General features: G+C 45.9%; 1 protein-coding gene across 2 annotated transcripts in view; it reads right to left on the reverse strand.

Moving 5' to 3' along the window:
- The window catches only part of GAB2 (GRB2 associated binding protein 2), a 148,834-nt gene that overhangs the window by 87,919 nt on the left and 35,324 nt on the right, over positions 1 to 25,591 (reverse strand). The window contains exon 1 of one of the 2 annotated variants that reach the window (XM_081002094.1): positions 22,891 to 23,077. The exons of the other annotated variant lie outside the window; for it this stretch is intronic. The gene's annotated coding sequence lies outside the window, so the exon portion shown is untranslated. Of the gene's footprint in view, positions 1 to 22,890; positions 23,078 to 25,591 lie in introns of those variants that run through there. 2 annotated transcript variants of the gene reach the window in all.

Here is a 25,591-nt window from a genome sequence, read left to right on the forward strand (position 1 = left end):
TGCATACCAGCAGTTGGCAGAGCAATGCATGGAAGTTTTTCATTGACCACACAGTGGGCAACCATTTTAACTGCTATAACAGTTATAAAGGTAAAGGGACCCCTGACCATTAGGTCCAGTAGTGGCCGACTCTGGGGTTGCGGTGCTCATTTCGCTTTATTGCCCGAGGGAGCCGGCGTACAGCTTCCGGGTCATGTGGCCAGCATGACTAAGCCGCTTCTGGCGAACCAGAGCAGCACACGGAAACGCCGTTTACCTTCCTGCCAAAGCGGTACCTATTTATCTACTTGCACTTTGACGTGCTTTCGAACTGCTAGGTTGGCAGGAGCAGGGACTGAGCCACAGGAGCTCACCCCACTGTGGGGATTCGAACCGCCGACCTTCTGATCGGCAAGCCCCAGGCTCTGTGGTTTAACCAACAGCGCCACCCGCAAGCCATATAACAGTTATAGTGGACCTTAAATTCATTAGTGTTCAGTTGGGGATTGAAATGAGGACCTTCTGAATTCAAACTAAACGTTCCCCTACTTAGATAAAGCTCTGCGGTGAGAAAGTAACCCAGTCAGATCAGCGGCCTATAAATAATAAATTTATTATTATTATTGTTGTTATTAGGCACACAGAATGTGGTCCCTGGAAGTGTGGCACAGCTGTATTCACATTAAGACCCTTTATCACTTGCGCCAAACTCACAGCTGGCAGGTGTGGTCTTGCTCCTCTCTTACACATTTGCGGAACGTACAAAGGAGGTTGTATAAACACCCCTTCCCAGGCAAACTAGTTTTCTGGAGAGGAGAAAATAATAATAATAATAATAATAATAATAATAATAATAATTTATTTACACCCCACCCATCTGGCTGGGTTTTCCCAGCCACTCTGGGCGGCTTCCAACAGAATATTAAAATACAATAGTCTATTAAACGTTAAAAGCTTCCCTAAACAGGGCTGTATGGGAGAGGCGGGGAAGGGCTGTAGCCCGGTGAGTAGAGTATCAAAGGTCTCAGGTTCGATCCTGAGGTAGGAAATACCCCTCGCCTGAAAGCCCAGAGGCCCACAGCTAGTCGGCGTAGATCACACTGAGCTAGGTGGATCAAAGGACCTGACTCAGTGCAAATAGCTCAGTTGGTGAGACTCAAACAGGGGTCAGCAAACTTTTTCCACAGGGGGCCGGTCCACTGTCCCTCAGACTTTGGGGGGGGGGAGGACTATATTTTGGGGGGAAAAACAACCCCACGACTCTCCCCTTCCTTCTCCACAGCACCGGACGAGTCCCGGTGGCTGCTGCTCACCTGCGCCTTGCGAGCGGTAGGGGCTGGCAGTGGTAAGACGATGAGCGGAGCGAAAGGGCTGGCTCCGGAAAGGGGCTGCTTAAAATGTTGGCGGTTAGCCAACAAAGCCTAGTCCCCTTCCTCCTCTAGGCAGGGCAGGGAGAAGCTAGGAGGAGGGAGGGAGGGAGGGAGGGAGGGAGGAGGCGCTGTGCTGAGTGTGTGTTTGTGTGTGTGGGGGGGGGAATGGTGCAGCCCAAATCAGAATCTCCACACTGATCCACGTGGCGATTCCCGGACCGTCCGCAGGCTGGATCCAGAAGGAAATTGGGCCAGATCCGGCCCCTGGGCCGTAGTTTGCTGACCCATGCTCTCAAATCTCAGGGCTGTGGGTTTGAGTGCCACATTGGCCAAGGGAAGGGGGGATTCCTGCATTGCAAGGGGTTGGAACAGATGACCCTCGTGGTCCCAACTCTTAGGATTCTATGAATTAAGAGTGCAGTGTTTTTAGAGCAGAAGATTGTGACGACTTTACCTGGCTCTAGAACAGAGCCGTCCGTTCCCTGCCGAAGCCGCACAGCCAATCCTGCTGCGTCTTACTCCCGAAACGAAATGCAAACATGCGTACTTTCTGGTGACACCTGTTTACACAGCCAAAGCGCCTTTTAAACCAATGTTGTATTTTAACCAGCAGCTGGGTTTGTTTGCTTTCGGCCACGTTCTCCAACAAGGAAACACAGCAGAGCCCCTAGCGCATGAGGGGAACACGAGGAAAGTACTGTACATGAGCCCGTTGTGCATGAATTCTTGGGGAAGGGTAGCTGTTCACACAATCTGACAAAACCCATCATCAGGGAGAGATTATCTTTTCCATGGAAACATAGTAAGCTGGCTTATGCTGAGTAAGAACGATTGCAAAACTACAACAAACCTCTGGTTATGTGAAACATATTCAATAAACACACAAGACATAACCGGCTGTACGTTTGAAAAAATAATATATACTATTCATTGTACTGAATTGTAGCTTTCAACTAAAGAAGCTCATAAAGTTGAATGAAAAAAGTAGAAGACCCAGTGGATCAGTTCATTCTCTAATCAGTTTATGCATAAGGTCCATATATGTGAAAGTGTCTATTCCACCTGTCTGTTCGTAGACAGTGCACACGAAAGGTTGTTGCAGTTCCACAGAATCCTTTCACAGAGTCTAAGACAAGGATTTCTACTACTATGCTATAAGATCCACTGTCCTGTGATATCATATATGAGTTTGTACTACAGATGAAGCCCAAGACGGTGAAACAAGGCTAATATTCTGGAAATCCTTGTCTTAGGCTCTGTGAAATACAATGAATAGTATATATTATTTTATATATATATATATATATATATATATATATATATATAGTATTATATCTATATTATTTTTTCAAACATACAGCCGGTTACGTCTTGTGTGTTTATTGAGTCAGAACGATCGGGCAGTGCTGGATTACCCATGAGGGACACCCCACACTGCCAATATCGCAGTGTCCCACTTATTAATATTTGTGATAATAATACCTGTAACTTTTGGGAATGGGCGACTCCTTGAAAAGAGCATTTGCCCAGGGGTGTCTTATCCATAGAGGCCAATGGCGCAGGGAGACAGGCGCCAAGTTCTGGAGGGCGCCAGGGAAGACGAGAAGCTGGACGCGGCGCCTCCCAGCATCAGATCGCCACCCTCGCCCGCCTCCGCCATGCCGTGCCCAGAGCCTCTACCTGCCGTGGCCACAGCGGCACGAAGCGGGAGCCACCATGTCCAGCCTCCGCGTCTTCCCCACTGGAGGCCCTGCCCTCCAGCTGCTGCCTACCTCCTCCACTGGGAGCGAGTGTGGTGTAGTGGTTAAGAGCGGTAGACTTGTAATCTGGTGAACCGGGTTCGCGTCCCCGCTCCTCCACATGCAGCTGCTGGGTGACCTTGGGCCAGTCACACTTCTCTGAAGTCTCTCAGCCCCATTCACCTCACAGAGTGTTTGTTGTGGGGGAGGAAGGGAAAAGAGAATGTTAGCCACTTTGAGACTCCTTCGGGTAGTGATAAAACTCTTCTAAAAAAAGGTCTGCAACTCTGGGAAACCACGGCAAATGCTTAAGACGGCCTTGCATTTGCCAAGTTGTTAAGATGTAAAGAGGAAATGGCTGCACACAGCTACGATTTGTCACCGGGCAAACCGATAGGTGGGGTTTGTAGTCATTTTTGCCTTATCCCTCACCCACCCCGCAAAAATGTGCAGCGCACAGGTCTCTCAGTTTAGCCATGCCATGGCTGGCTGGCCAAATCTAATTTCTGTGCTTGAGTAGCTAAGATGCATCAATGCCTTCAGGGAGCTAGGATTTAATATCCCCTCACATCTGAATTAAATAGGAAATTGAGAGCAACACCTATGAACAAAAAAACCGAACTGCATCCTTTGTGAACCTATGTGCTATTGCACCAAGTCGTTGATTAATCTAACCCAGAACTGTCTATTCTGATTGAAAGCCGCTCTTTGGGGTAAGGGCGGTAGAGCTTGGTGGTTGAACATCTGCTTTGCATGCAGAATGTCCAGGTAAGATTATGAAAGGCTCCTCTCCGAAACCCTGGAGGTTTGCTGTCAAGACGGTAGGCTTCGCCAAGCCAGATGGACCAAACGCCTGATTCAACAGAAGGCAGCTTCCTGTTCTAAAACAAAAGAGAGGGTTCAGCTGTTTAGGTATGTAACAGCTAGGATTCTTTATGCACAAAAATGGAACGAGGTTCCCAACAAGGAATGGATAAGCAAGGTGATGGGGCTATGCAGAAATGGCCAAGTTAACAGCCAAAATAAGAGAAACTAATGATGATTGTTTTGTGGAAGGATGGAAGCCTTTTTTTCAGATCACTTAAAGAAATATTACCGAATGATGCACTGGCGAGCAAGATTTGAACTCTGAGCAACAGGAGGAATTGGAGATTATTATATTGTCGTTATGATATAAGAAAGGGAAGACAGTGTGCAGCAGAGGGGGAAGAAATTAAAACACCGTGGAAAACGGGATGGGAAGTTGACAAAAGAGAAGGGGGAAAATTACTATGTACTGAAGTGTGTATGTTAAACGTTTGAAAATTTAATAAAATATAATAATAAAAATAAAAATAGAGGGCGGCTTCCTATGCTTCTGTGCTCAGGGCTTTTTGACAGGGGTCTCTTCCGGAGGGAGATGTAATTCTGTCAGCATCTCCCAATTTTATAAGGTCTTATTATTAATAATTATTAAGTTAATGTATTTATTCGCTGGCTTTCTCCCAAGGTGGGATTCAAGGTGGCTGGCAGAATTTTTTTAAAAAAACATTGTTATAAAATACAAAGAAATAAAAACAAACCAGTTACAAGCAGTGAAACACACCAAGAACCAGCATCAGAGACCCTGACAGCAGTCCGGCACCCTAATTTTCAAAGATCTGTCGAATACAAAGGTTTTGATCTCCTGGTGGAAGAGAACAAGGAGGGAGCCAATCTAACCTCTCTTGGGAGGGAATTGTGCCATCTAGGAGCAACCACAGAAAAGGCTCTGTCTCGCGTCACCACAAAACTTGCCTCTAATCAGGGTGGATAAAAATCAATGATTTAAAACAAACAAACAAAACAACAACAACAGATTTTTTTGATTTAAATCGGATTTTAAAAATAAAATGCTTTTGGAGGAAGAATCTTTCTATTTAAGTTACATTATAGTCCAAAGGCTATTCATCAGGAAATAAGCATTTCTTTTAAGTTTTTTATGTGTGCTAAAACTCAGTCTAAGTATTGCTTTTTTAATCGTTTAAACAAATCAGGTAACAAACATGGATACATAATGCTGTAACATTATTGTTTTAGTTAAATAAATTGTTTAAATTGTTTTTAAGGAAATGATTATTTTTTCTCCTTCCAATAAAGTACAGCAGAAAAGTTGTCCAAATATAAACAGTTAACTTATTAAACCTCACAAGAATTTAATAATTATCTGTCTATGTATTTCTACTAGTATAACCAAATCAGTAATTTTTGATGTAACTGTAAAAACTACTCTGAAACAACTTTTTTCATCAACAATCTGGCTTCTGCATGCTCAGTCGGTGCATTGTGATAGGAATTTTATAGTCTTAGATATATGGTAATGTTCATAACCGCACGTACATAGATCAGAACAGGAAGACCAACCTGGAACCATTTTGATTCCTAAACTGAGCCAATGTTTTCTCTGCAAGGTCAAAGTGGAAAAGCCTCCCCATTGTCTTTTCCTTCACAAATCCTGTCTTAAGGGTATGTCTGTGTTTGAATAGGGTGTGAGCCTGTGACCTGGCCCAGGAACTAAGTATTTATCACTACAAAAGAATGGCCAGGCTCCCCAGGCAATCCAATCAAGTAACCTGCCAGACAGGAGATAAACAAGGACAGGAGAAAAACAACATTCAAATTTCTGTGTTAAGACTGCCTTTTTTTGTGATGTAGGTATGATGTATCTGAGGGGTGGTCTTTCAAATTTCAAAAGTATTTATAAGGCTTTGCACGCCATTTTTCTGGGTCCCTCCTCTCTCCTGCATGTGAGGGGAGCACCCTGTTGCAACAGATCAATAAAGATCAAGCTTACTAGCTGCTTTGCTTCTCAATATTCTCTGGTTGGCCTCTGTTATTTTCTCCTACCAATAGGGAACCTATGTAAGGACTCTATATGGCCTCTTGGACTCTATATGGGCTCTTTCCCATAAGGGAAAAGGGCAATTTTTATTTACAACAGCATCCCTCTCTGGTGCTGTCGAGATGCCCCATGTGCCCTGAAGACAGGGGGAGACTGATGTGGAAAAGGGGAGGATTGGCCAAGGCTGAATGCACAAAGCAAATCCTTAAGAATCATCCATGTAACTGAAGTCACATTTGCCCACATTCATTGGGAAAATATCTGATGCGCGTGGAGCAAACTTGCTGCCAGATCCAATCAGCACCCCAGAACGTATTTTAATTATCTGCCACACTGGTTGCAGTTTGGAGGTGTTGAAAGGTCAACGTTTACGTCGGAAGGTTTTTGTTTAGCCTGTTCATTAATTGGGGGAGCGGTGGTTTCTTGAATTTTTGGGGGGAGGCACACCACATCCCACATTAAAGGGGCTTTCAAAAGGCACACACAAAATAAAACGAGGAAAACAAAGCCTCCCATTATGGAAACCATAAATAAAGGATCTAAGGGAGTCAGATGATACATAAATTAAGGCGGCAGGGATAGCTGCAATAGCCACAAACACACACTCAATGAAGCGAAGGCCAAGAGCAATGAGAAGCTCGCTTCAGACATTAGCCCATCGCCACATGACTTTGCTGGCTGGGGCTGATGGGACTTGTAATCCAAAATATCAGGAGGGCGCTAGGTTCACCTAGCAGCAATGTTGTTTTCTGAAGCCTTCTATTTCATAGGTGGAAAACGTGATCAGGAAACTCATACGGCCTCGGTCCAGTATATCTGAAGGAGCGTCTCCACCCCCATCGTTCTACCCGGACACTGAGGTCCAACTCCGAGGGCCTTCTAGCGGTTCCCTCATTGCGAGAAGTGAGGTTATAGGGAACCAGACAGAGGGCCTTCTCGGTGGTGGCGCCTGCCCTGTGGAACGCCCTCCCAGCAGATATCAAGGCAATAAACAACTATTTTACTTTTAAAAGACAACTGAAGGCGGCCCTGTTTAGGGAAGTTTTTAATGTGTGATATTTTAATGTATTTTTAATCTTTGTTGGAAGCCGCCCAAAGTGGCTGGGGAAGCCCAGCCAGATGGGCGGGGTATAATAATAATAATAATAATAATAATAATAATAATTAGAACTTATATGCTCTTGCTGGGATGCAGGATTTCAGATTGCAGGTGCTGGAACCATGCGTTGCAGGGACTGCAGCTCCCATGAGCTCCATCCAGATTAGCCAATGGTCAGGGAGGATGGGAACTGTAGTCGAACAACAACTGGGAACCCATGACTGAAGAGACGGATGCGCCTTCAAGCTCTACTCTACAATAACATCATTGAATGGAAAAGAGTAGCATCATGGAGACAGCGTTCCAACCTTCTCTGACATCCTAGCTTTCTGCTTGCAGTGAGTTATTCTACATCTACATTCTGCAGCACTGCATCCTGCTCTGTTATGGAGGGTCCCTTAACTCTCAAGTGAGTTTTTAGGGGCCACAGGGGCTGCCTAGGACAGGAGGGGGCAGGAATGCCCTATTGGCCATGTGACCTGTTCTATTAATGCATGTCGTATTTGCATTTGAATGGAAACGTAATTCTGAAGCGAAAGGTTCTCTCCATCTCTCCTTTTTAAGATTCCGTGGCACTTGGGTGCACAAAACAGCTTATTGGGAGCGATTTGGTGATGTCACATGGAAGATGGAGCAAGCTTGTTTTCTCCTGCTCTGGAGGGTAGGACTCGAACCCATGGCTTCAAGTTACAAGACAGGAGATTCCTATAAAACATGAAGAAGTTTCTGACAGTCGGAGCAGTTCGACAGTGGAATGGTCTTCCTCAGGAGGTTGTGGACTCTCCTTCCTTGGAGGTTTTTAAGCAGAGGTTGGTTGGCCACCTGTCAGTCATGTATGAGAGTCCTGCATTTCAGGGGGTTGGACTAGATGACCCTTGGGGTACCTTCCAATTCTACAATTCTATGATTTCTAGGATGTCGCTATTTGTGGGTTGGGATTCAATCACATAACAGCCAATTCAGCTTGTGGAAGTGAGGTTGATTTGGAGTCCATTTAAATAATAATAATAATAATAATAATAATAATAATAATAATGTCAAGTCTTTACCAATAATAATAATAATAATAATAATAATAATAATGTCAAGTCTTCACCAAGGCTAAGTATCCAAACTGGTTCTGCATGGGCCAGAAAAAAGCCAGGGAAGTCCCCAAATAGGAGTTCCATCACAGAAGGAGAAAGGAAAAAAGAAAGAGAGGGAGGGAATCAAATTGATTCCAAGCCGAAGGCCAGGCAGAACAACTCTGTCTTACAGGCCCTGCGGAAAGAAATCAGATCCTGCAGGGCCCTGGTCTTATGAGACAGTGTTCCACCAGGCCGGAGCCAGTGTTGAGAAGACCCTGGCTCTGGTCGAGGCTAATATGACTTCCTTAGGGCCCGGGACCTCTAGAGTGAATATTAATAGTGTGAGGACAGGCCTTCAGATATTCAGAGGCAGCACACTTCCAATTATCAGATGCTGGTGCCATCTCCTTCGGGTGCTGCAGGTGAACTTCTAAGGAGAATTACACCGGACAGCACCACAAGTTCAAATGCTGGAGACGGTGGACCTGGGGCCTGCTCCCGCAAGACAGTCCTCGCGTTTTGTTTTGCTAGAACGAGAAGTGGGGTGTGTATGTCGTTCACACCCGGCTGACACGTCCCTGATATAAGGCAGCCTTGCAGAACGAAGGAAAAATCTTTCTGCACTCATCAGGAGTGTGTGCCTGGCCACGTCATTCTAGGAAACCATCTCTCCAGCTGCTGCTGCTGCCACGATTTCTTCTCTGCCGCTAGACGTCGCCTGTCAGTGCGATTATTGCAACAACTGGCTGGGAAGGTTTGGGGGAACGTAGGTTATGAGATGAGAAAGTGTGGTTAAGTTCAAAAGACCGGAAGGTCACAGAGACTCTGGTTTCAAAGAGACAAGAGGGAGATAAAAGAGGTTCGTAGGATGGCAGCTGACTCCCTGCAACGTACTTTCTGGAGCAAGATAGCTTGTGACCGATCTTGGGTAAACCCAGCATATTTGGGGGCTGGATGATCTCCATTATTGCACACAACTTAACACAAGTCAACCTGCAGGGCTTTTTGAGCGAGGTGGCCTTGGTTGATCTCAGTTTAGCGGAGAACAGAAATACAGTCATACCTCGGGATGAATAAGCTTCGGGTTAGGCAAATTCGGGTTGCGCTCCGCGGCGACCCGGAAGTAATGGAGCGTGTTACTTCCAGGTTTCGCTACGTGCGCATGCGCAGATCGTTAAAATGACGTCATGCGCATGCGCAGAAGCGCCGAAACGTGACCCGCGCACGTGCAAACTTAGCTACTCTATTCCGAACTTAAAAATGGAAAGCGTAATGCTGGTGGTCCACAAAAAAGGTTTAAAGACTGTATCAAGGCAAATTTTTTAAAATGTCGTATAAACACCAACAATTGGGAAACACTGGCCTGCGAGCGCTCCAATTGGAGAACAGCCTATACCAACAGTGTCATGGGCTTTGAAGACACTCGAACGCAGGACGCAAGGGAGAAACGTGCTAAGAGGAAGGCACGCTTGGCAAATCCTCACCGTGATAAACTCCCATCCGGAAACCAATGTCCCCACTGTGGAAGGACGTGTGGATCCAGAATTGGCCTCCACAGTCACTTATGGACTCATTGTTAAAACCATGTTTATGGAAGACAATCTTACTCGGCTACGAGGGATCGCCAAAGAAGATGATTATTTATTGTATTGTTATTTCTACTGTAAGCTGCTGTGGGTACTTACTAAGTAGAAGAGCAGAGCATTAATAATAACACTAACGATAATGATGATGATGATAATAATAATAATAATAATAATTGTACCCTGCCCATAATAATAATAATAATAATAATAATAATAATAATAATTGTACCCTGCCCATCTAGCTGGGTTGCCCCAGCCACTCTGTGTGGCTTCCAGCACATACAAAATGATAATAAAACATTAGAAAATAAATGAAAATAAAACAAAGGAGTCCCTCTACTCATTCTCTCCATGCTAACCCCTCCCTTGTTCATATTTCCACCCCCCCTCTTAAATTTTCTGGCGGACCTCTCCCAGCCCCAACAATTCGTCCTCAAGGGCTGATATTTACAATGGATTATGAATCGGACCGCTTTATTTATTGTATTCATTCCCCCTCCCTCGACCCCATTGATTCCGGCACTACCCTGCTTAACCCCATGAATATTTGACAAGCATTTCAAAACTCAGTTTCCACCTGCATGCATTATTTAATGGACAACAAAAAAAAACAAAAACCCCTTCCTTGTTAATGCACATGGGGCAAGCGGGTTCGCTGCATTAGAAGATGACCTTGTGGCTGACCCCCCCATCGAACGTGCTCTCCTGAGCTGTTAATACAACAGATGTGCCGAAGACGGGGAGGTCTAGGGCAAATTGTCTGCAGGAATATGCCCTCACGCTGCCTAGAGAGTTGCATGTGATTAAGAGGTCGGGGGGTCATCCCACTTGGGTAGGGATGTCGGAGGAGGTTGTTCAGCCCACATTTTTAAGCAAATCCACCTATTTTGTACTTCCCAGACTGATATGCAGATCAGGGTACTGTTACCCATTGGTTTTAACAATGCTCTGAATTTTGCAATGTCGTCCTCAGCAAAAAGCACACACACAAAAAGCAGAAATCACAGGGAAGTGTGAACATCAACAACAGTGTATTTTAGTTTTAAATGCAAACAAAAATGCACATTCCGGCATAAATGCATGCTTTGGGATGAAATGTGTTCAAAATTTGCGTCTCTCTCTCTTTCTGAGAGGTCTGTCCTGACTCTTTGAACAATCAGCTTCATGGGATGTCCACGAATTCCAGCGTTTTCAGAAATCCTTCGGAAGTCCCAATAAGTATCCGCACAAAATGTTAAAAAAACATGTAGCTAGGGACTAGTTCCACATTCTGTCAGCTAAAACCAGAGACTGAAAAGTGGACGATGATGATGATGATTATTATATTCGTATCCCACCCATCTGAATAGGTTTCCCCAGCCACTCTGGGTGGCTTCCAACATACATTAATAAATAATAATAATAATAATAATAATAATAATAATTTATACCCCGCCCATCTGGCTGGGTTTCCCCAGCCATTCTGGGCAGCTCCCAACAGAATATTAAAAACACGATAAAACATCAAACATTAAAAACTTCCCTAAACAGGGCTGCCTTCAGATGCCTTCTAAAAGTCAGATAGTTACTTATCGCCTTGGCATATGATGGGAGGGTGATCCACAGGGCAGGTGCCACCACCGAGAAGGCCCGCTGCCTGGTTCCCTGTAACCTCACTTTTTGCAGGGAGGGAACTGCCAGAAGGCCCTTGGAGCTGGACAATGGGGGTGGAGACGCTCCTTCGGGTATACTGGGCCGAGGCAGTTTGGGGCTTTCAAGGTCAGCACCAACACTTTGAATTGTGCTCGGAAATGTACTGGGAGCCAATGTAGATCTTTCAGGACCGGTGTTATATGGTCTCCGTGGCCACACCCAGTCACCAGTCTAGCTGCCACATTCTGGGTGGTTTCTGGGTCACCTTGCAGTAGTCCAAGCGGGAGATAACCAGGGCATGTACCACTCAAGCCAAATACTTAAACAGACAGATAGGGTGCCAGCATCCTAAAGGAAGGCACCAAATACCGAATTCACATACGTTTTAACAGAAGTTGCTCCATCATTCTGGTTGCCTTTTTCTGAATTTCTTCTACTTCTAAAAATAAATCTCATGCTAGGCCTGTTCTGATCTCCCACTCTGGTCCTGGGTCTCCGTCCTGGCACCAGAATTTTTATTTCAAGTGTTGCGTCCCGCCTGCAGCATTTAGGCAGCTTTGAGATTTTTATTTATTTTTTAAAGTCAGTATAGACTCTTTTGACACACCCACACCAAGATCTTTGTTATTTGCCAGTGTTTCCCTCATCTGCAGACCGTAACATTTCGCCATATGGGTCTTGTGAGGATGGTGTGGTCATCGGCCGTCTGCAGCGAGCGCTGAGGGCGGAAAAATTCCAAGTTACATCATCTGCAGGGCTGTTTTCTGCCCAAAAAGAAGGAAAGTGCAAGCACTCTCTCCAGTGGGATGATGAGGTGGCAGAAAGACTAGCGGGAGGGGTGTAGGAAACGAGAACACCCCAGCCAGTAGTTTGGGAAAGACGGCAACTGCAAAGGCATGTTTCCTTGAATTGCGGCTGCAACGGTGAAAGGCTCATCAGCCTGGGAGGGAACCACCAGCTGGCGGGGAAAAGATGATGTCGAAATATTTTTGTGCACTGAAATCACGTCTGGGACTTATGGCAGGCCGTTGTCATTGGGATGAAGAAGCCAAAACGATGCTGTTCTGGGAGGACTTTCAGGCACCACAGAAGGATGCGCAAGTCATTTATCACTTATCCTAACAATGAATTCATTCTCCGAGCGCTGGATTCCTTATGAGGGAAGGGCGAATGTGTCGAATTTGGTTTTCCAGAAGGAGATTTACGACGACACATTCAGAGCAAGGCCCTGCTTAGCCTTGCTGATAAAAGAAGAAGAAACCCAAAAGACTTGCACAACAAAATATTATTTAAGGAGTTGAGCGAGCCTGGCTTATGAGCTAATTATTTAGCTTGGCTATGTGACAGGTCCAGTGATAACTGCCTGCAAGGGTGAGGAATTTGCTAAGCACTAAAAGTCGAGAGAGCCATTGTGTTATGGCATCAAGGACCCGAAAGGGCCTGTTTGATTTGTGAGTGTGCCCTTCTTTCCTTCTCCCGTGTGTGAATTATCCTACCCAAATAACTTGAGTACACATTTCTACTTAGCAAGGAACAATCCTGATTAGGGCCTGAAAACAACACTGTCCTTCCACAACAGGAATATCCAATGTAAGGTAAAGGTAAAGGGACCCCTGACCATTAGGTCCAGTCGCGGACGACTCTGGGGTTGCGGCGCTCATCTCGCTTTATTGGCCGAGGGAGCCGGCGTACAGCTTCCAGGTCATGTGGCCAGCATGACTAAGCTGCTTCTGGTGAACCAGAGCAGAGCACGGAAATGCCATTTACCTTCCTGCTGGAGCGGTACCTATTTATCTACTTGCACTTTGACGTGCTTTTGAACTGCTAGGTTGGCAGGAGCAGGGACCGAGCAACGGGAGCTCACCCCGTCGCGGGGATTCAAACCACCGACCTTCTGATCGGCAAGTCCTAGGCTTTGTGGTTTAACCCACAGCGTCATCCAATGTGGTGCCTTCCAAATAATTATGAACTACAACTCCCACCATCCCATGCCGGTGGGGGCTGATGGGAGTTGTAGTCCACAACATTCTGGATGTTACCACATTGGCGACCCCTGTCTGTGAGGCTGGAATTTTTAAAGACGTTAAGACACTGTCTTCTACTAACTCAGGCCATCATACTCAGTAGTATTGATGTTGACTGGTAGCAGCTTTCCAGAAAGTTGCAGAAAGGAATCTCTCCCACAGTCCTAGCTGTACTGGCCAGGAATGGAACCTGGGAACTTTTGCATGTAAAGCATGTGGCACAGGACTTAGCTAAGGGCCTTCTGCTCAATGAGAATTTTTTTTTTGGGGGGGGGGGCTGACAAATTCTGCCATGGAGTAATCAGAAGAAAATGTGCAGATTTAATGTATCTCCATATGTTTGCTTTGCTTAAAGTAAAGGTAAAGGGACCCCTGACCATTAGGTCCAGTCATGACCGACTCTGGGGTTGCGGCGCTCATCTCGCTTTATTGGCTGAGGGAGCCGGTGTACAGCTTCCGGGTCATGTGGCCAGCATGACTAAGCCGCTTCTGGCGAACCAGAGCAGCGCACGGAAACGCCGTTTACCTTCCCGCCGGAGCGGTACCTATTTATCTACTTGCTTTCGAACTGCTAGGTTGGCAGGAGCAGGGACCGAGCAACGGGAGCTCACCCTGTTGTGGGGATTCGAACTGCCGACCCTCTGATCAGCAAGTCCTAGGCTCTGTGGTTTAACCCACAGCGCCACCTTGAAAAATCCAGGGATTATTTTGGTGAATAGAATAGAATAGAACAGAACAGAGTAAAGTTGGAAGGGACCCAAGGGTCATCTAGTCCAACCCCCTGCAATGCAGGAATCGAACACTGCTCCAGACCCATGAGGTCTAGAAACTTAAAAAATAAATAAATCTACAAGTTTCAGGATAGTGACTTTCACAACCAGGAAGGAGTTTCAGCGCAAGAAGTTTAAGCAAATGCACAGAAAGTCCAGATATGTACTGAACGCAGCACAAAAAACCCAGGCACCAGAGATTCATGATACATAGCCGTGAAACCTTAGAGTGTAGGATTGCCTCCCGGGGCGGGAGAGTTTTAGCACTTCAACCTCTTGGAATTAGGCGAGCGTATAACATCACTATGAACAAATCTCGTCTGGCAGAGACATACGGCTCAGATGACCTAATATTAACTCTTTCTCTCAGGCCTCTCCTCCCAGAGAAGGCCCAGAGCACTTTGCAAAGCGAATGTGGAGGATCTGGAAATGAGGACGTCCGAAAAGATTCTGCCAAAAACATCTACGTGAGGGCAGGACTGCACAGTATCCCCCCCCCCAAAAAAACACATTTCCCAAACATTCATCCGCCAGTTAACGCAAATGCAGGAGGGGAGATTTACAAGGATCACGTTTTCCTGGTTTTTGCCAATTCTGTTTGCAAATGCCCTTCCCTAATTGACTGCCACCCTCTGCTTCTTCCATTTTCAGAGCTTGGCTGGAAGAGGAAAAAATAGTGGGTGGGGAAAAGATTAGGCATGAATTGTCCCCTACGGAATTTGTTTCCGAAATCCCAACTTTCCGACATGGAGCTCAAGACAGCCATTGTGGTATGGTTTGCCAACACACAGTCACACAGAGCACAGAACCTAAGGATGTTAAGAAGAGTCTGGCCTGCTGGATCACGCCAATAGTCCTTCTAGACCAGCATCCTTTTCCCACAGTATTATTATTATTATTATTTATACCCTGCCCTCTCCAGCCAAGACCGAGCTCAGGGCAGCTGAGTTTAAAAACAATCGATTGAAATACAACTTAAAAACAAGATTAAAACACAACATTAAAATGCAGCTTCATTTCAGTAGGAACTCAAATCAAAAGCTTTTTGGGGGATGAAAACGTCAAGTCTTCACCAAGGCCAACTATCCAGACTGGTCCTACGTGGGCCAGAAAAAAGCCAGGGAAGTCACCAAATGGGAGTTCCATCACAGAAGGAGAAAGAAGAAAGGAAAGAGGGGAAGGGGGTCAAGGATTCCAAGCCAAAGGCCAGGTGGAACAACTCTGTCTTATAGGTCCTGCAGAAAAAAATCAGATCCCGCAGGGCCCTGGTCTCATGAGACAGAGCGTTCCACCAGGCCGGGGCCAGTGTTGAAAAGGCCTTGGCTCTGGTTGAGGCTAAGCTTCCTTAGGGACCTCTAGGGTATTGCTATTTATGGACCTTGAGGCTCTCCGTGGGGCATACTGGGAGAGGTGGTCCCGTAGGTACGAGGGTCCTAGGCCGTGAAGGGCTTTAAAGGTCAAAAGCAGCACCTTGAACCTGACCCTGTACTCCACCGGGAGCCAGTGCAGCTGGAAAAGCACTGGGTGAACATGCTCCCATGGCAGAGACCCCGTGAGGAGCCTCGCTGCAGCATTCTGCACCCGCTGGAGTTTCTGGGTCAGCTTCAAGGGCAGCCCCGCGTAGAGCGAATTACAGTAGTCAAGCCTGGAGGCGACCGTCGCATGGATCACTGTGGCCAGGTTGGGGCGGGAAAGGTAAGGGACCAACTGCCAATCGGATGCCCCAATGGGAAGCCCACACGCTGGACCTGGGTGAAATAGACCCTTTCCCCGCTCACTCTCTTCCAGGAAATGAGATCCCGGGAAATGACTCAAACAAGGAGATGAAACCACATGTTACAGTGAAGAAAGAGGGGAAGTGCTGTTCACACATGACAAGTTCTGTACACATGTACAAAAAGTCTGCAAAGATGCTTGCATGAATCACTGTACGGGTGGTGAATTCGAAAAATCAACACAAAAACCGACGGAATGAATGTATATTACAGATCGGATGTGCAGCTGCCCACACGTTCAATGTGTGGGACATTACTGCAGTCAAACCAACAATCCATGTTTTCCCAGATAGTCATATGAAGGGGCCGAGGGTCGCAGAGCTTTCCTGTAAGGTTTGCTAGAGAGAACTCTTGTGAGGTCACTTCCTTTGTCTGCCATGGCAGGAAACTGTGACACTACATACCTCCTTCTTGTCTGGGAAACTCTCTTTCCGCATCATCCCTCCAAGCTGACCACACGTGCGTGTCTGAGCTCTGCAGCTCAGACACCATTTTGAATTTAGGTTTTTTACTCTTGTAACTTAGATAGTAGTTATAAACCAGGCATCAGCAACCTTTTTCAGCCGTGGGCCGGTCCACCGTCCCTCAGACCATGTGGTGGGCTGGACTATATATTTTTTTTTGGGGGGGGGAAATGAACCAATTCCTATGCCCCCCAAATAACCCAGAGATGTATTTTAAATAAAAGCACACATTCTACTCGTGTAAAAATACCAGGCAAGCCCCATAAATAAATAAAAATACCAGGCAGGCCCCATAAATAACCCAGGGATGCATTTTAAATAAAAGGAAACATTCTACTCATGTAAAAACATGCTGATTCCTGGACTGTCTGCAGGCTGGATTGAGAAGGCGATTGGGCCGCATCCGGCCCCTGGGCCTTAGGTTGCCTACCCCTGCTATAAACCTGCCTTCTTTTTGCTACTGTAACACTTGCTTCAAGACATAGATTCTGTAAGTAAATACTACTTTTACTTCTTCACAAAACACTACAGTGGTACCTCGGGTTACATACGCTTCAGGTTACAGACTCTGCTAACCCATAAATAGTACCTCGGGTTAAGAACTTTGCTTCAGGATGAGAACAGAAATCGTGCTCCGGCAGCACGGCGGCAGCAGTAGGCCCCATTAGCTAAAGTAGTGCTTCAGGTTAAGAACAGTTTCAGGTTAAGAACGGACCTCCGGAATGAATTAAGTACTTAACCCGAGGTACCACTGTACTCGCTCATGTGAGCAAGGAAGGACAATAACAATATATTCTCTCCTAGTGCCTAAATCCATTCCTACAGTACAGTGGTGCCTCGCAAGACGAAATTAATTCGTTCCGCGATTTTTTTCGTCTTGCGAAGCACGGTGTCGGGAAAGTTTTGGAAAAGCTTCAAAAATCACCAAAGTCTTTAAAAACCTCAAAAAAGGCTACCACACCGCGTTCTATGAGTTGCTCCTTGAAGTCAAGTCGCAACTGTATTAACGGTGTTAAGAAAAAGGAAACAAACTTGCAAGACGTTTCCGTCTTGGGAAGCAAGCCCATAGGGGAAATCGTCTTGCGAAGCAGCTCAAAAAACAAAAAACCCTTTCGTCTAGTGAGTTTTTTGTCTTGCGAGGCATTCGTCTTGCGAGGTACCACTGTATGTACCCATGTATGATCATATGCAATATTCTAGAAACAGTCACAAAACCCAAACTGATTGATGGAAAGTTATTGCCCTATTAGGGCCCTTCTGCACCTGTCCGTAACATAAGCCTGATGCTGTCGTACCTTGACCTGATCTGACCGAGACCTTTCGCACCACAATTCTTGATGTTTCTTTCTCCTGGGTTTTGATCCACCCCTTTGCCTCTGTTCTGCACGTTTGTCTCGCCTAACCAGCCCTCCAAATTATCTCAGCAGCACACTGCCCCCACCCCCCACCCTTGCGGGTACTTGTGAAAATAAAAAGTTTACGTCCTGACATTTAAAGATGCTGCCAGCATATTAATAGCCTGCTGGGTTGAAAATAACACTGGCTTAGCCTGCAAATACCTTGAGACTCACAAGTCATAAACACCATTGCTTTTTATAGTAGAATTAAATATTTGGCCTTGGTGGTTATTAAACAGGGATGGGCACGTATCCTGCTATACAGTGGACAGCTCTGTATGGGAAGGGCTGGGTGGTCTTACTTCCTTCCAAATTCCTTCTATACATATGTTATCACATATATCACATGATAATATTATATATTGAACATATATAAGTGTGATAGATATATATAGATATAGATATATATATCTATATATATATTATCACAGGGAAATCCTATGCGTATCTTTGCTTTGTCCTCCTTTGGGAGGGACGCGGGTGGCGCTGTGGTCTAAACCACTGAGCCTTTTGGGCTTGCCGATCGGAACGTAGACGGTTTGAATCCCTGCGATGGGGTGAGCTCCTGTTGCTCTGTCCCAGCTCCTGCCAACCTATCAGTTCGAAAGCACACCAGTGCAAGTAAATAAATAGGTACCGCTGTGGCAGGAAGGTAAACAGCGTTTCCGTGCACTCTGGCACTCGTCACGGTCCTCCGTGTGCCAGTAGCGGTTCAGTCCTGCTGGCCACATGACCCAGAAAACTGTCTGTGGACAAACGCCCTCTCCCTCGGCCTGAAAGTAAGATGAGCGCCGCAACCCCATAGTCGCCTTTGACTGGACTTAGCTGTCCAGGGGTCCTTTATCTTTTTTTACCCTCTTTTGGGGTGACACAATGACGTCCAACTCCCCCCCCAGCCCTGACCTCACTATCACTTTGCCCCTCCCACTGTGGGTCACTGTTACAGCTCTGCCCCACCAGGTGAGGTGCTAAAAGGTAGGGCAAAATTTACACCCTCTCCAACCCTGAAGCCCCCTGATCTCACCAGGGAGTGCTCACAATCACTAAATCAAAATATGAAGTTTTAAGGCTAGCTGACTAACTAATGCTCCCTCCATACCACTTGCGATTCCTTCAAAATCTCAAGCATGCCCCTTCACTCGCTCAATCCTATTTCCCCCCCCATACATGCTCTAGGGACTTAACGTACACCAGCTTTAAGGACTTACTACTTACATATAAGCTTCCGTTGTGAGCTTATATGTAAGTAGTTGTGAGCTCCCCTTGCTCTGTCCCAGCTCCTGGCAACCTAGCAGTTCGAAAGCATGCCAGTGCAAGTAGATAAATAGGTACCGCTCTGGCGGGAAGGTAAACGGCGTTTCCATGTGCTGCTCTGGTTCGCCAGAAGCGGTTTAGTCATGCTGGCAACATGACCTGGAAGCTGTGCGCCGGCTCCCTCGGCCAATAAAGCGAGATGAGCGCCACAACCCCAGAGTCGTCCGCGATTGGATCTAATGGTCAGGGGTCCCTTTACCTTTACTTACATATAAGGCCCATAGCAACTCTGGAGTAGGTTCCCTACCCTCCTTTCCCTGGTATGAGCATTACAACCAACAAATACAACCCAGCGAGTTTTGTCGTGGGCTGATTACTGCCATGTGGCAACATGGAGGTGGGCTTTCTCAGTGGTGGCCCCAGCAGCAAGGAATGTTCTCCCTGCTGAAATATGAGAGACCCCCATCAGTATTGGCATTCTGCCAGCTCTTGAAGACACACCTGTTTAAGACAAGCGTTGGTTTGCTCTCCTGACCTAAACTTCCTGTTTTACTTGGCTTTTTGCAATTGTGGTGCAGTTTTAATGGCCCTTTTAGCATGTGCACATTTGAACTGTGGGCTTTTATTCCAGTGTTTCAATGGTGCTTTTCCGCTGTGCCTTTTAATTATGTTGTCGTTGTTATTTTGCAATTGGCTTTATACTTGCAAGCCGCTTAGAAGCCACGTCGGCGACTAAGCGACCTGTGAATTAATTTACCGTTACTGTTATTATTGATTACCATTAACAACCTCAGCAACATGAAAATCCCTGCCGTACTGTCATGATCTCATCCTGTTGGGAGCACAATAGCGGAGATCATCAGCGTGTGACTCTGTTATGGGCATGGATGGCAGCAGACTCCGACTGCCTGGAGGACCTAGTCAGTTGGGAACTAGCTGTCAGCAAGGAAGGTGGCTGAGATTTGACAGCTGGAGGAATTTGAAGGAAAAGTGGTTCTCAATGAGTATTTCCCCCCTGTGTAGGCCTGGATTAAGGAAGACCAACTTTTCTGCTTATTTCTCCTCATACTGATTTTTTCCCCGTTCCGTTTACCTCTGTAATGCAATACAGTGGTACCTCGTGTTAAGTACTTAATTCGTTCCGGAGGTCCGTACTTAATGTGAAACTGTTCTTAACCTGAAGCACCACTTTAGCTAATGGGGCCTCCTGCTGCTGCTGCGCCGCCGGAGCATGATTTCTGTTCTCATCCTGAAGCAAAGTACTTAACCCGAGGTAGTATTTCTGGGTTAGCGGAGTTTGTAACCTGACGCGTATGTAACCTGAAGCGTATGTAACCTGAGGTACCACTGTACCAACTTCTTTCCTTTCCAGACTCCCATCTGCTTTATTCCAGTCGTTCTGCTAACAACTGCATCTATCTGGAGCGTGTTCACAATGAGGCACGGACTAAACTGCAAGTAGGTTATCATCATCCAGCAAGAAAACATCTCCCTAATGGACACGCACACCTCCGACCCCTGTCTTGTACAAACCGGCTCCTACTTTTGAGAGTCTGTTCTGAATTGGCAGAAAGCAGATAGATGGGTAGCTTTTTATCTTCAGGAAGAAAGAGCCAGGAAATGAATCAAACATCATCCATTTGACACAAGGCCTTCCCTCCTTCTCTCCCATTAAGCGAGGAAGACCCACTAACCAAGAGACTGAGTTCAGGGGTTCAGGGTGGCCAGAGACTCACATAGGGCTGCTGAACCCCAGACTGTGTTTTGCTAGATTTCATTCGTAATTCCACCTTCTTTTTAGTATTTACTATTTAAATGTCAAACCTAACAAGGAAGGGGGGAAAACAGGTTTGTTTGTTAAAATAAAAGGACAGAAAACACACACGCAACGACAAGACACGAGACAGGCTGTCCACTGACAATGAGAATGCAATAGCTATCACGTGGGTGGCGCTGTGGTCTAAACCACTGAGCCTCTTGGGCTTGCCGATCAGAAGGTCGGTGGTTCGAATCCCTGTGACGGGGTGAGCTCCCATTGCTCTGTCCCAGCTCTTGCCAACCTAGCAGTTCGAAAGCATGCCAGTGCAAGTAGATAAATAGGTACTGCTGCGGTGGGAAGGTACATGGCGTTACTGTGCACTCTGGTTTCCATCACAGAGTCCCGCTGTGCCAGAAGCTGGCCGCACGATCCGAAAATCTGTCTGTGGACAAACACCAGCTCCCTTGGTCTGAAAGCGAGATGAGAGCCGCAACCCCAGAGTCGCCTTTGACTGGACTTAACTGTCCAGGGGTCCTTTACCTTTACGTTTATCTATCAGTATTTTGGAAATCAATTAAACAACATACGAGTAAAAATAAAAACAATAGCTATCAGTACTTCCATCTAACGTTACAGACAACTCCCCAGGCGCATTCAAGGCATGCGTGACGACACACATGTGCATCAATGCGAACCTGCACAAAAGGGGCAAAAATGGCACAAAACAGCATCTCGCAATCCCGGAAGCCTTTGCACCAGCCTTTGAGTCCAGAGAAGAATTGGAGTTTTAGAGAGGTGGTTTGCAGAGAGCAATTGTGTTGGAGTTGGGTGGATTTTTGTTTTTGTTTTTAAAGGCTTTCCAGAGCTTTAAATGGTGTTTGCAGGTACATATGTGAAAAAATCGTACAAAATGCATTATACACACGACTCTCAATGTACGCTGAGGCTGCGTTCTGGGGGGAATTCATAAAGCCAAAATTCTGCCTAGTTGAAACACATTGACTTTGATGGTGGGTGGGATTGCCAAAGTCTCCCCCCCCCCCGATGCCCTGCCCCCTTTCCATCCCTTTTAATATTTTTTTTTGGGTGCCCAAAGCATAAAACTGAATGTGCGGAAGTTAAATGTGCGTATGTCTCAAGATACATGGGAAAACTGCATGCAAAGATTTGTACAGGGGAAGCAATGCTCATTCACAGGCCGATGGACTTTTTTTTTTACAAGGACTTAAAAAAAATGCACACACGGAGGTGGAAAAATGGCAAACTGAAATTAGGCTGGAAAAAACAAAAAAACTGAGAGAAACCACAATGGTCAGATCCATCCATCACTACTCCTACACGCACAGGGCCTACAACTCCCAAACCAAATCCCGGAATGGAAAAAACGAAATCTATACTTCTAATTCTGTTACTACCAAGGACTAAGGAAGAAATGAGAGTTGTTAGGAAGGGGGGTACCAAATCTTAAGCGATTTTGAGCCTATCCTTTGAGGGGACTTTCTGCACAAGCTGGAGGGAGTCCAAGGCATTTGCACCCACGACATTCCCTGAGAGTTTTTAAAAAGGCCTAGGGAACTTTTCTAGGAACGTGGAATGGCATCCCAGGCCAAAACAAACACAGAGGAGGTGGATGATGACCTTCCCATCGGAGTTTATTTTTAAATAGACGTGTGTACACATAAAGGGGAAAAACAAAATGAGTCCTTACAAAATTAATAATAATAATAATAATAATAATAATAATACTGGGTTGTTTCTGGGTACTGGAGGGCAAATCTTTTAATTAAAATTGTCTCAGAAGGTTGAAAACTTTTATCTTCCGTCCCAAGCACCCTACAAGAGGTGACCTTTGTGTCCAAATAATTACGGGAAGGCGTCTAAAATTACGAGCTTTCTCTCTGAAAAGGATTCTCTCTCCCCCCCCCCCAAAAAGTGCTCCTTAATTAACGGGTGGAAGCTTTTCAAAATCCCCACCGAGCAACTGTAGCCGTTGCCACGGCAACGGCAAAACCACTCACCGGCCCGACAATGAATGGAGCAGCTTCGCGGAAACGTTTAATATTCGCTTTTTTAAAATCTCGCAAATTCCCAGGGAGGCAGCGCTGTCCGTCTTACCGTTAAGTAACCTTGGGCGATTGTGCCGGTGAAATATTCATAGGCAGGGAAGACACGTTTGCTGGCCTCATCATCTCCCTTTCACCGCTCAGGAATTGGCAGAGATAAAATTAGAGCTCGTAGGTTTAGGTGTGGAAGGAGGGGAAGCAATGACCCCCTAATGGAGCAAGACATCCAACCAGTTGCAGAAATGGTAAAAAAGGGGGGTTTAGGGCTCATCCAAGAGGATGCGGGTGGCGCTGAGGGTTAAACCACAGAGCCTAGGACTTGCCGATCAGAAGGTCGGCGGTTCGAATCCCCGCGACGGGGTGAGCTCTCATTGCTCGGTCCCTGCTCCTGCCAACCTAGCAGTTCGAAAGCACGTCAAAGTGCAAGTAGATAATTAGGTACCACTCCGGCGGGAAGGTAAACGGCGTTTCCGTGCACTGCTCTGGTTCGCCAGAAGCGGCTTAGTCATGCTGGCCACATGACCCGGAAGCTGTACGCCGGCTCCCTCAGCCAGTAAAGCGAGATGAGCGCCGCAACCCCAGAGTCGGCCACGACTGGACCTAATGGTCAGGGGTCCCTTTACCTTTACGGCTCATCCAACACTTCTGCCGCCCCGCCCCCCCGAAAACCCACCGTTTACTGCTGAATCGGAGCAAATGATGATTGGGTTTTCTTCGAGTAGCTGGGGAAATCCAGCCAGATGGGTGTGGTATTAATAATAATAATAATAATAATAATAATAATAAATAAATAAATAAATAATAATCATCCCTACACACTGCCCAGGCTTGTGCCCTGGAGAAGTCACTTCAGTGCTGTCAACGCAGCCGTTTGACTTCACCCCCAGAGGCGAACTCCATTGTCTTTTGAGACAGACGGATGCCAACAACATGACCAAAAACGGAAACTAAAGAGGATTGTGGTTGGTCCAGCCTTGACATGCAGTTCTCAAAACACTGGTCCTTCAGCTGGGACTTAAACATGGGGGTAAAGCCCTGGCACGTTTGCCTCCTTAAATTCATGGTGGGTTGTCATCTTGGTCTCATGGTGGAGAGGGAGAACGGAAGTTGCACACCACCCTCCTGTGCCCTGAATCCAGCAGATAATACCCTAAAACATGTAGGCCCACAAATCGCTTTAACTCAGGCCAAAGAATCGGCCCAGCTGCCTCTCAACGATTTCAGTCTAGTCAAGATTTTTTCCTACTATTTTTGATCCCTTTGGACTTCAGATGCTGAATGCGCTGTTATGGTTGACAGCGCTTCATCCTGGCACGACAACTGACAGGTTGACTGTCCTGTAATATATGGGTAAATAAGGCAGTGGAGGGAGATAGGAAGGTCGTTAAACTGGAAAGCGATTTTTTGAAGACGCAAGAACCAGCCTGTGCAAATCTTCTTGTAACTCCAAGTTCTTTTCGTGCAAAACCCACAGAACGCCATGTGCTCGTTCCCCTCAGCCGCTCCACACAAAGCGCTGTGGGGCAGAATCTATCCAAAAATAAGCACACTTAAGGCGCATTATTTTTAGTGTGGCAGCTCCTATCCTACTCTTTGGAACTCACCGCCCATTGACATCAAGCAGGTGCCGTCACTGTGTTCTTTTAGTGCCTATAGGCAAACCTATCCAGACATTTAAAGTTGATGCTTATTTCAATCCGTAATTTGAGTTTATAATGTATACTTTTAACTGTTTGGCTTTTTAAAAACAAACCTTGATTTTTATTGAAAACCTTAATGTGTATTTTGTATTTGTATTTTTTACTTAGACGTGCAGAGGACTGAATCAGAGACCTTCCGCATGCGAGGCTACTGCTGAGCTATAGAGTGGAATAAATTTAATGATTATTTAGTTAAATTTGTTAAGTTAAATTAATTGAAAATAGCTTGCAGATACTTAATTGGCTTAGGATTTTATTTATGTTAAGTGATGAATTAATACGTTTAATTCCATAAGGTGAAGATTTAAGGATGTTAATGTTTAAGTTAAATTTCATAAGAATTGGGATTTGTAAAACCGTTAAAAGGACATGCAATGAAATTCAACCAAGGGGAAGCGAGGAAGTCACTTAACTAAGTTAATAAGTGGAATTTTCAATAAGGGTATGATTTATGTTTGTTTGTCTTGTGTGTGTGTTTGTTTGTTTGTTTATAATATTGTGAAAACCAATAAAAAAAATTGGGGGGGGGGGGAATTATAGTCCTCCCCGATGTTTGAACGCCGAACAAGAGAGCTAAACCTGCCTGCCCCCTTTCTACGCTAAGTGTCTCCTGCAAGGTCAGCTGGCAAAACCTTGGATCTCAGCCACCTCGCAGCTCAGTTTTCACAAATTTGTCTTAATTAAAGCGCAAAGAGGAGAGGTTGTGTAAACAGCTTTGCTTTGAAATCAAAGCTCAGGTCAAATGTTTGAGAGCCTGTAAAGCAGACTTATTAAGAAACCCGTTTTCCAATATGCCAGAGGAATATCCCTGGTGTTTCTACCTGAGGAGCTACAAATATGAAGAACGGCAGCAAGATGACTATGACTTGCCTTTCATGGTCCTACTGGGAACCAGAGGCTTTTAAAGCTCTGTGAAAAACACAAAAACTACGGGCCTGGATTGGGTGTGAAGCTACATTTTTGTTTAGTGCAGAACTGGGTAACCTTCCAGATGTGGTTGGATTCCAACATCTGGAGGACCACAGGTCTTTGCTGCGATGTTTCGTACAAAAC

Source organism: Podarcis pityusensis (genome assembly GCF_964106645.2).
Source record: "Podarcis pityusensis genome assembly, chromosome: 4".
Lineage (NCBI taxonomy): Eukaryota > Metazoa > Chordata > Lepidosauria > Squamata > Lacertidae > Podarcis > Podarcis pityusensis.